Raw genomic sequence first — 8,590 nt, 5'->3', positions numbered from 1 at the left:
CCCTGAATTTGAACACACAGAAATACTTTTTGCGGGGGACAATGTGTGGATGGGATTGATTTTGGGACCAAGTGTGGGCTAAGGTGGCATAAGAGCAATTTAAAAACATGGTGTGGGTGTGTGCCATTAATAAATGAAACCTTCGTTATATTAACTATGTAGACAATGGCCTTTCCACAAACAGATGAAATAGGCAAGAAAACGCAACAGAAATTAGGCAGCAGCATGCACAAATTTCCCCAGGCGGTATATCCCAAAATGTACATTTGGAATGTAATGTATTATTTCTCCTAATTGTGAAGGGCATCCAGGTCAATATTGCATGGGACAAAATTATACCTGTGTATATGTCATGCTGGCAACATGACCTGGAAGCTGTACGCCGGATCCCTTGGCCAATAACGCGAGATGAGCGCCGCAACCCCAGAGTCGGTCACGACTGGACCTAATGTTCAGGGGCCCCTTTACCCTTTACCTATATTTCACTTTGCAAATAATATGGTGTAGATGTTCTTGAAAGTCAGAACTGAGATCAGCTAAATTTACATGTCTGCAGCCATTTCACATGTTCATCTCACATAGCTAACAGGGTATTATGAAATGTCTTCCATGTATGTAAATCCTACGATATTCAGCAGTCCCCCTTCTGTTTCCTGTAGTAACCTGCTGAAAGTTATAGATTATCAGTTCAGCTGTAGCAATGCTGCCCTCCTCTGGAAGTCATTGATAATTTCTGAGGAAATGTCTAAAAACATTTGTCTTCCATTCTACTTAAGGACTGGTATATGCTGCTCCAAACTTTGCAATTATTTTATTAAGCATATTAGCCCACTCTTATAAAAACTATTAATTAAAAAAGTATATTAGCTAATTAGTCAATGTATGAACAAACACTCCTTTTTATTTTACTATTTATCTCTACAAGCTCCTCACAAATTCAGACTGCAGTTGCTTTGGCCAGGAAGAAGCTTACAACTATCTTTGACTACATCCACAGTTCCACACCATACATTTAAAGCACTTTGTTGTTGTTTAGTCGTTTAGTCGTGTCCGACTCTTCGTGACCCCATTTAAAGCACTAATAAACCACTTTAATGGTCACGGCTTCCCCCACAGGTTTCAACTACTGTATTCATAAATGTTCACCTTTCACACATCCCATTCACACAGCATTTCCCATCGACCACATTCAATGCCTCCAATTCACTCATGCAAACATATGTCAGCTGACATCCATGAGGTAGCGGTACACCAGAGAGCATATTCATTCATCATTCGCCCTCCATTCATACACATTCATTCTCTGGCTTGAATTCACAAATATCCACCAGCTTCTTTCAACCAGCTACCAAAGGAGAACTTCAGCCAATTCACACCCACAAACATCAGCCTGCTTCAACCTTTCAGCATCCACCAGCTTCTGAATGTGAAGTCCACTGGTTACCAGCCACCAACATCTGCTAGTTTCCATCACAGAAACTGCAGCACTTGGGAGAGGGCAAGCTGGCAAGGCCCCCTAGATTTAGAGGCCCAAGTTGCCCTGCCCTCACATGAAGTCTTGGGTTTGCAATTTTGGGAGATGGGAGACTGCCCACTGGAGAGCAGGCAGGCTGCCAAGGCCCCCTAGATTTAGAGGCCCTAGGCTTCAGCCTACTTAGCCTATACATAAATCCCGCACTGGTCCAATGACTGGAGACATTTCTTTCCAGCAGTATTTCAAGCCCTAGGGAAGTTTTGTACAGTGGAACCTCGGTTTATGAACACCTCGGTTTACGAATTTTCGGTTTACGAACGCCGCGGACCCATCTGGAATGGATTAATTCACTTTCCATTACTTTCAATGGGAAAGTTCGCTTCAGTTTATGAACGCTTCAGTTCATGAACAGACTTCCAGAACCAATTACACCCATGCTTCGGGTTAAGTACGCTTCAGGCTGAGTACTCCGCGGACCCGTCTGGAACGGATTAATCCACTTTCCATTACTTTCAATGGGAAAGTTCGCTTCAGTTTATGAACGCTTCGGTTTATGAACAGACTTCCGGAACCAATTGTGTTCATAAACCAAGGTACCACTGTACTGTCACTTCTATCCATTTCCTACAGAGCCCAAAGCAGCAGGAAAGGGAACTGGCAGCAGTGAAGGCAAGGCTGATTGGCAACTATAGGGCAAAGCAAATAACCTGCTCCCCCACCACCAAAGTATTAGTTCCCCTAGTCCAAAAGCCCCTCATGGGTGTCACAATGTGATGATGGTTCAGAAAGTGCAGTTAAACACAGTGGCACTATTATTGACTAAAGTTTCTAGGCACAAGTCAAAGTTCCTGCTTTCAGATAAACTTTCCCCAGCCATTGAGATAATCTGCTGGAGTTTTCCTCAGTGTTCCTCCACTAAATGAAATAAGGCTGGTGGTAACTGGAGACGAGGCCTCCTTAGTGGTGGCACCCATCTCTAGCATTCCCTTCTGATAGAGATTTGATTGCTATTGTCTTTAGGTGGCACCCAACTAAGTCATACCAATGAAGCAATAAAATCAATGGACTTGACTAAATAATGGGTCTACTTGGAGTATGAGCTAGTTCAGGGATGGCGAATTCAATCTTCCAGGGGCATTTCTATCTGGCTCTTAAGACTTTGCCCTATTCTTCTGCCTTCTTGGGTGCTTTTGCCTGGCTGGAATGTGTCCTTGAACTGTAATACTGCCTTTGGCTTACCTGAATAGAGAAATGTGTGTTATGTGGGGATACAGAGATACAGAAACTTAGGACTTTTGCATGGCCTGGATATAGCTCCTGCACAACATCCATTGCTCCACCTATTTTTGCCTCAGAAAATATGGCCCATGTTGTGAAGGAAGATGTACTCTTACCTGTGTTCCGTCAAATTCATCCTGAGACTTATGCCACCTGCACTATAGGTGCCATCCTTGCTTCATGGTCTGCAGGTCCCCTGAATACCAGGAACCCTATGGGCTCCACATCAGAGAGGGTACCTAGGAACAATCCTGTCAAGAGCTCCCATCAAGAACATCAACAGGAGCACCAACCATATCTCAGGGCACTCAGGAATCCATTAGATTCTGTGAGACGCTGAGGGTGGACCATCTTAATGTACCCCCATCACTGTTGTGGTTCCTGCCACTGTCAAACCACGACAACAAGCTGACTATAACCCCTCTGCCAACAGATTTCACACCCTGATGAGAGGATCAGATCAAGAGCATGCCCTACCACAGGTTGGACCTTTTGTATATGTGATACAGCTCCATGTCAGGGGGCAATGAATTCCGGAGCTGGTAATGTGGAGTTGGTCTCAGCATAGATGTTAAAAGTACCCCAACACTATTGGGAAGCAGAGTGGATGGTACCAATAGCTTCTTTATTCTGCCCTTCAGACTCAACATCAGGAACAGACCCTCAGATTCAGTCACATGGCAGATCAGCTTCCTGGCAAGGACAATGGAAGATTTATGGATACTAGCAGGGGCGTAGGAAGATAGGGGCGGTGGGGGCGGTCCGCCCCGAGTGGCGCAATCCCAGGGGTGCAATCACGGCTGCTCACCCCACCCCAAAACATGTGCTCCGCCCCTGCGCGCAGCATGCCCTGCCCCGAAACGCACGCGAGGTGGCATCACGCTTGTGGGTGGCGTGATGCCCCTTGCTGTCCTGTCCCTCGCCTCCGTCCAGGGAGAGTGTGCTTGTGACGCTTGTGACGCCCCTCGCTGGCCCGCCCCTCGACTCCATCCAGGGAGAGCGCGCACCACAGCAGGAAGGTAGAGCATGTGTCGGCCAAGGGAGCAAGCTGGTCCCGGCAGCCATCTGGCAAAAACCTCGCTAGGCTCTGCAGGGCTTGCTCAGCCAATGCACGCTCTCCCTGGATGGAGGCGAGGGGTGTGCCAGCGAGGGGTGTCACGACACTGCAGAGCAGTGCCCCGCCCCCAGGGGGTGCCTCCACTTTGACACCCCGGGTGCCAAAGCGGCTAGCAACACCCCTGGATACTAATGACTCCCCACCCTTCCAGTATGAGATGGGAAGCAGCTAATAAGTGTTTAAAACTATCATGAAGAACAATAAAATCAAATTCCACTGAAAGCAGGCAAATTCTCAACTATCAATATGTCTTACTTTTCAGATCCATAGTGTATTTGCATGTGTCAATGTGAAACTATTTAATCAGACTTTCCATTAATCGGAAAATCTGATTTCTGGAATGGTTTCATGTCCTCTGGGCTCACGGGATACTGTAATGGCACAAGAAAGCTTGATAAAAGCCATACAATCACAACGATGCCTATATCCTCACTGTGAGGGAGAAGATTTAATATCTCAATAACAATGGAAGAACAGCATTGGAAAGCTGGGCAGTCTAAATTATTCAAGATAGTGTTTTGTTTGATTTAACAAGTGCTTCTCTGGCATTGACTTTTGAATCATCTAATTACTACAAGATTCGAGTCTAATAGAGTATCTTAGGTTAAAGATAGAGAAATTCCCCTCCCGTGTTATTCTAATTAGAAAAGAAACCTACTTTAGATGTCCTAATAAGGTGAAGGCAATATGTGAATTCAGTCCTACCCCACAAGCTCCCCTGTCCTTTCATCCCATTTTGTCCATATAGTTGTCTAACTTCTTGAAAAGAGGATATAGCTCTTTCTACTCCAAGACCCCATGTGAGGCATTTTCCAGACAAACTGACCTTTCACTTCACTCACAAAACATGCACCATTTGTGAGAATTCCCTTGCTGAACTTTTCTGAAGATGTTCCGGAACATTGTTGCCCAAGAAGTTCAGCCACTGCTGAAATGAAAGTGGGATTTTCAGACAAGAAGTTGAGAAGCAGAGTAAACAACAAGATGGATTAGAAACAAGAGAAGAACTGTAACACAACTCACACTGGAAGAGATTTGCGTAAGAAAGCCTTCCTACTTTCTCAAAGGCTCTCAGAAATTGCCAACACATTTTTCACATGTTCTGCATAATTGTGAGAATAGTTAGGTGTTCAGGCCTAAATAATTATCTTTCCTCCCTGCACTTGATTCTGGGTTTTGCATCTCTGAGCAGATGAACTCATAATGTTGTTGATGAGCAGATGAACTCATAATAGCAGGTTATATTCTTGCCAGTGTCTATGAGATAATAATCTCAACTCTAGGGTTTCTTCAGGTAACTAGGTCATTGCAGTGCCTTTTCCCCCAAACTCTTTGAAAGCAGATCTGCCTGTAAAATGCACATTTCACACATACTATCTTTTGATCAATGAATCCCTTCCCACTGCCAGGAAATTAACAAGAGTGCCTCTTATCAAAAGTCCAAGTCCTCAAAATCCCAGTTTAGGCAATCAACTGTTTTGTCATAAAGCTGCTGAAAATATAGGTAGATTTCCAGTTTCTGTCACACCCACTAAATACTGCATGCACCATTTATGACATGTGTAACAAGAGTTGCTCAAGGAAATTCAGGTTTTGCAAACTTAAAAACTGATTTCGCGCTAGTGCTCAATTAACTTACAAATGTCTCTTTTGATGAGGAGCAGAATTCTTTTTGGGCAGCGAGAGGCTGGAGACTTTGGCCAGAGTGAAGCAACTTGGCTGCTCAAAGAGGCCTCCATTTTTATTTTTATTTTGGTACATCCACTGACAAGGCTGGACCCAACCCAAACACTGTCAAATTACTTGGCTATAAAGATTTCATAGTCCATCTGAGCACAGCTAAAACTTCCAAGTCCCAAACTGCCGCACGATGCTGATAAATTCATGAAGAGGAAAGGCAGAGTATTCCTGTGTAAAAATAAGAGATCCATTCTGAGGAAGCTGCACTTTAAAATAGAAATATAAAATTGAAAGGGAGGCTGCATGTGCACACCATACATTTTGAAGTGCATGACTTCACACACACACACACACACACCAAAAATCCTGGGAACTGTTGTTTGTTAAGGGTGTTGTGAATTGTAGCTCTGTGAGGGGTGAACTACAGCTCCCAGGAATCTTTGTAGGAAACAGCATACTTGAAATGGATGGTGTGTACGAAGCCACAATGTTGTCGTGTCTCTCCCAGGCCTAGGAAGAATGCTCCTGTATGTTCATGGCTCCGTTCAGTCTGGAGCAAGAGACTTGTAGTGCTGTCTGGTCCTCTGGATGGGGGATAGGACGGAGTGAGACTCGGATAAAGAACACCTTCTCTCTCCTCAACCCCAGCCACCTCATCTTGTGCTATATATTGCTAGAGGGACGAAAGCCCTAACCCTGAGGGTTTTTATAGCTGTATGGTGGGAGGGGGTGCAGTTCTAGAGAGCATAAAAGGTATTCTTTCTCATTTCCTTCTGAAGCTGCCCTTTATAATGTGATCCCTCCCATCCACAGAATACATATTACATGCTCTTTAAGTGTCCTGGTTTTCCAGCGACCGTCCCGGAAATGTGAAAGCCATCCAAGCTTCTGATTTCATCCTAGAATGTTCCTATTTCCCTCACCAGTGCTGTCACTGCTGAGCTCAGGGAGCCAGCGCTTGTCCCGAGCTGTGACAGCAGTGGAAGTGGCAGCTGCAAGGGAGCATCCTGTGGCCTCTCTGTGGCCTCTCTGCCCTTAGGCAGCTTTCAGCAGCTGCTGGAGAGCAGGCAAAGAGGGCGAATGGCTGTGGCCCCTGAGGCCCAGTCATGTGTGCTGTGCCAGCTCTGAGGGGCAGGCAGAGGGCAGGGCCTGTCGGGTCGGCCGGGGGCAAGGAAGATCCCCAGGCAAATGACATGTCTAACCTTGCTCCTTTCCGAAGTTTATTTACTGGCGTGTGCTTTTATTTTTGCAAATCCGCCAAGGAATAAAATAAAATTGGGATTAAAGGTTTTCTCAAGACAGTGGAGGGCATTTGCGATGTGTCCCATTAGAATGGTGGTGATGGCCCTCGCCCTTCTTCTGACAGGAAATGCTCTGTGGGGTGGGGGGGAATGGGGGTTCGAGGAGGGCGAGTTGGAGGCTATGAAGAAGAAAAATATTTATTTGCATCAGCCTAGCCATAGCAATAAAATAAAATAAAATGTACTGAGGTAAAAACTTAACTGTACAAAATACATTTTGGAGGTTTACATCAATAATCAAATAATTATTCTAATTGCCCTCGCTAAAAACCTTGCAGTTTTTGCTGTCACCTGATGTCGGAAGGTATGATATTATAAGCTGTCAGGGCATTGAGCAGGCCTCTTCCCTCTCCCTTGCTGCCTTCCATTTTCCTTCCCTTCCCTTCAGCTGATAGCCTAACATTCAGTGTCTCAAAGCCTATCACAGGGCGCTTCTACTGGCATTCGCTTGCTGATGCAGTCAGAAACCCCCACTTCATCAGGATCCCCAATACCGCACAGTGACTCCCATTCAAGCAAGTGCAAGTAGAAGCCCCCTTCACACTTTTCCTGTGCAACATGTGGAAGACCACTGACCAAAGGTGTGGGCACCACAGTGCCACTTATGTGTACCACACTTTCAGCATTCACTTGCTCTGGCAAATTCCTGAACACACAAAGAGAAAACTCATGGTTTCTTTAGACCAGGAATAGACAACACATTGTTCTCCGGATGTTGTTGGGCTTCAGCTTCCATCAGCTCCAACCAGCCCATTAGAGACGATGGGATTTGTAGTCCACAACATTTGGAAGGCACCATGTTGGTTAACCCTACCTTAGACTCTTGTTTCCCCTTCTATCCAGCCATCCCTCTATGCATCCCCATACAAGAATTACCACCTACATCCTGCTAGCCAGGAAGCTTACTGGGCCCTGTCAAGCTGTTTTGGATTGATATATTTAACAAACCTACATACTAAGGAGTCCCTCAAGTGTGTCAAGATTGTTGCCATGCTTTTAGTGGCCTCTTTTCCAACGGGAAAGGCACTTGAACTCCACAGTTTGCTATTAGAGGGAATGCTTCCCTTAGAAGAGCCGGCGAAAGAATGTTTCCGCTTCATTAGACCGAGGCTGAAGGTTTTCATAAAAGATAAATGTTCATTTTACTTGACATCAAAGAGAGTTATCAGTCCAACGTTGCCTCGTTCATAAATCTAGAGGTGCATTCGCATACCAAGATATCCCACTTACTTATGCCTGTCGCTGGGTCTCTTTTGATGGTAACCCTGGCATAAATCCAAACAGCATGGCATGGGCAGACTCTGTCATCTTGCAAATCCACTGATCTGGCGCTTGGTCACGGCATGTGAAAGTACTGTGAAGTCTCACTCTTATCCAGTTTCATAACCTTGAGACTTCACCTCTCAGCATGTGACTGCATTGTTTCCTTAAGGGGTGTTGTTACTGAATGCTTTTTTGAAACGGGCACTATCACAAGACACAAGTTCTGCCCGTCATTACCACAAAAGACACATGCCGTCAAAAGGAGGGAGGGAGGGAGGGAGAGAGGGAGAAATGCCATTCGGCTTTTGTGGGCATGTGGTGGGGAGTTGAGAAGCTTTAATATCATTTTCTCCAGCGCTTCCTGGGCTTCTTTACTGCGGCCTGTAGAAATCTGCCTGCTTGCTCTATGCCAGCCCAGTTTAAAACAACAGAGCTTTGTTTAAACATATTTTGAATTAACGTTTAAACTCCAGATAC

The 8,590-nt window shown here is 45.3% G+C and overlaps 1 long non-coding RNA gene across 1 annotated transcript in view; it reads right to left on the bottom strand.

Annotated features, from left to right (window-relative positions):
- LOC148684570 (uncharacterized) overlaps nucleotides 1-8,295 on the bottom strand; it is a 35,997-nt gene extending 27,702 nt beyond the window's left edge. Inside the window, exon 1 of the long non-coding RNA XR_015951758.1 lies at nucleotides 8,081-8,295. This is a non-coding gene — a long non-coding RNA (uncharacterized LOC148684570). The remainder of the gene's footprint in view (nucleotides 1-8,080) is intronic.
- Between the last annotated feature and the right edge of the window lie 295 nt (nucleotides 8,296-8,590).

Source organism: Zootoca vivipara, chromosome 9 (assembly GCF_965207765.1).
Source record: "Zootoca vivipara chromosome 9, rZooViv2.hap1.1, whole genome shotgun sequence".
In the NCBI taxonomy this organism is placed as follows: domain Eukaryota; kingdom Metazoa; phylum Chordata; class Lepidosauria; order Squamata; family Lacertidae; genus Zootoca; species Zootoca vivipara.
Note: the sequence above shows the minus strand (reverse complement) of the source record. Positions and strands in the feature narration are given on the sequence as shown.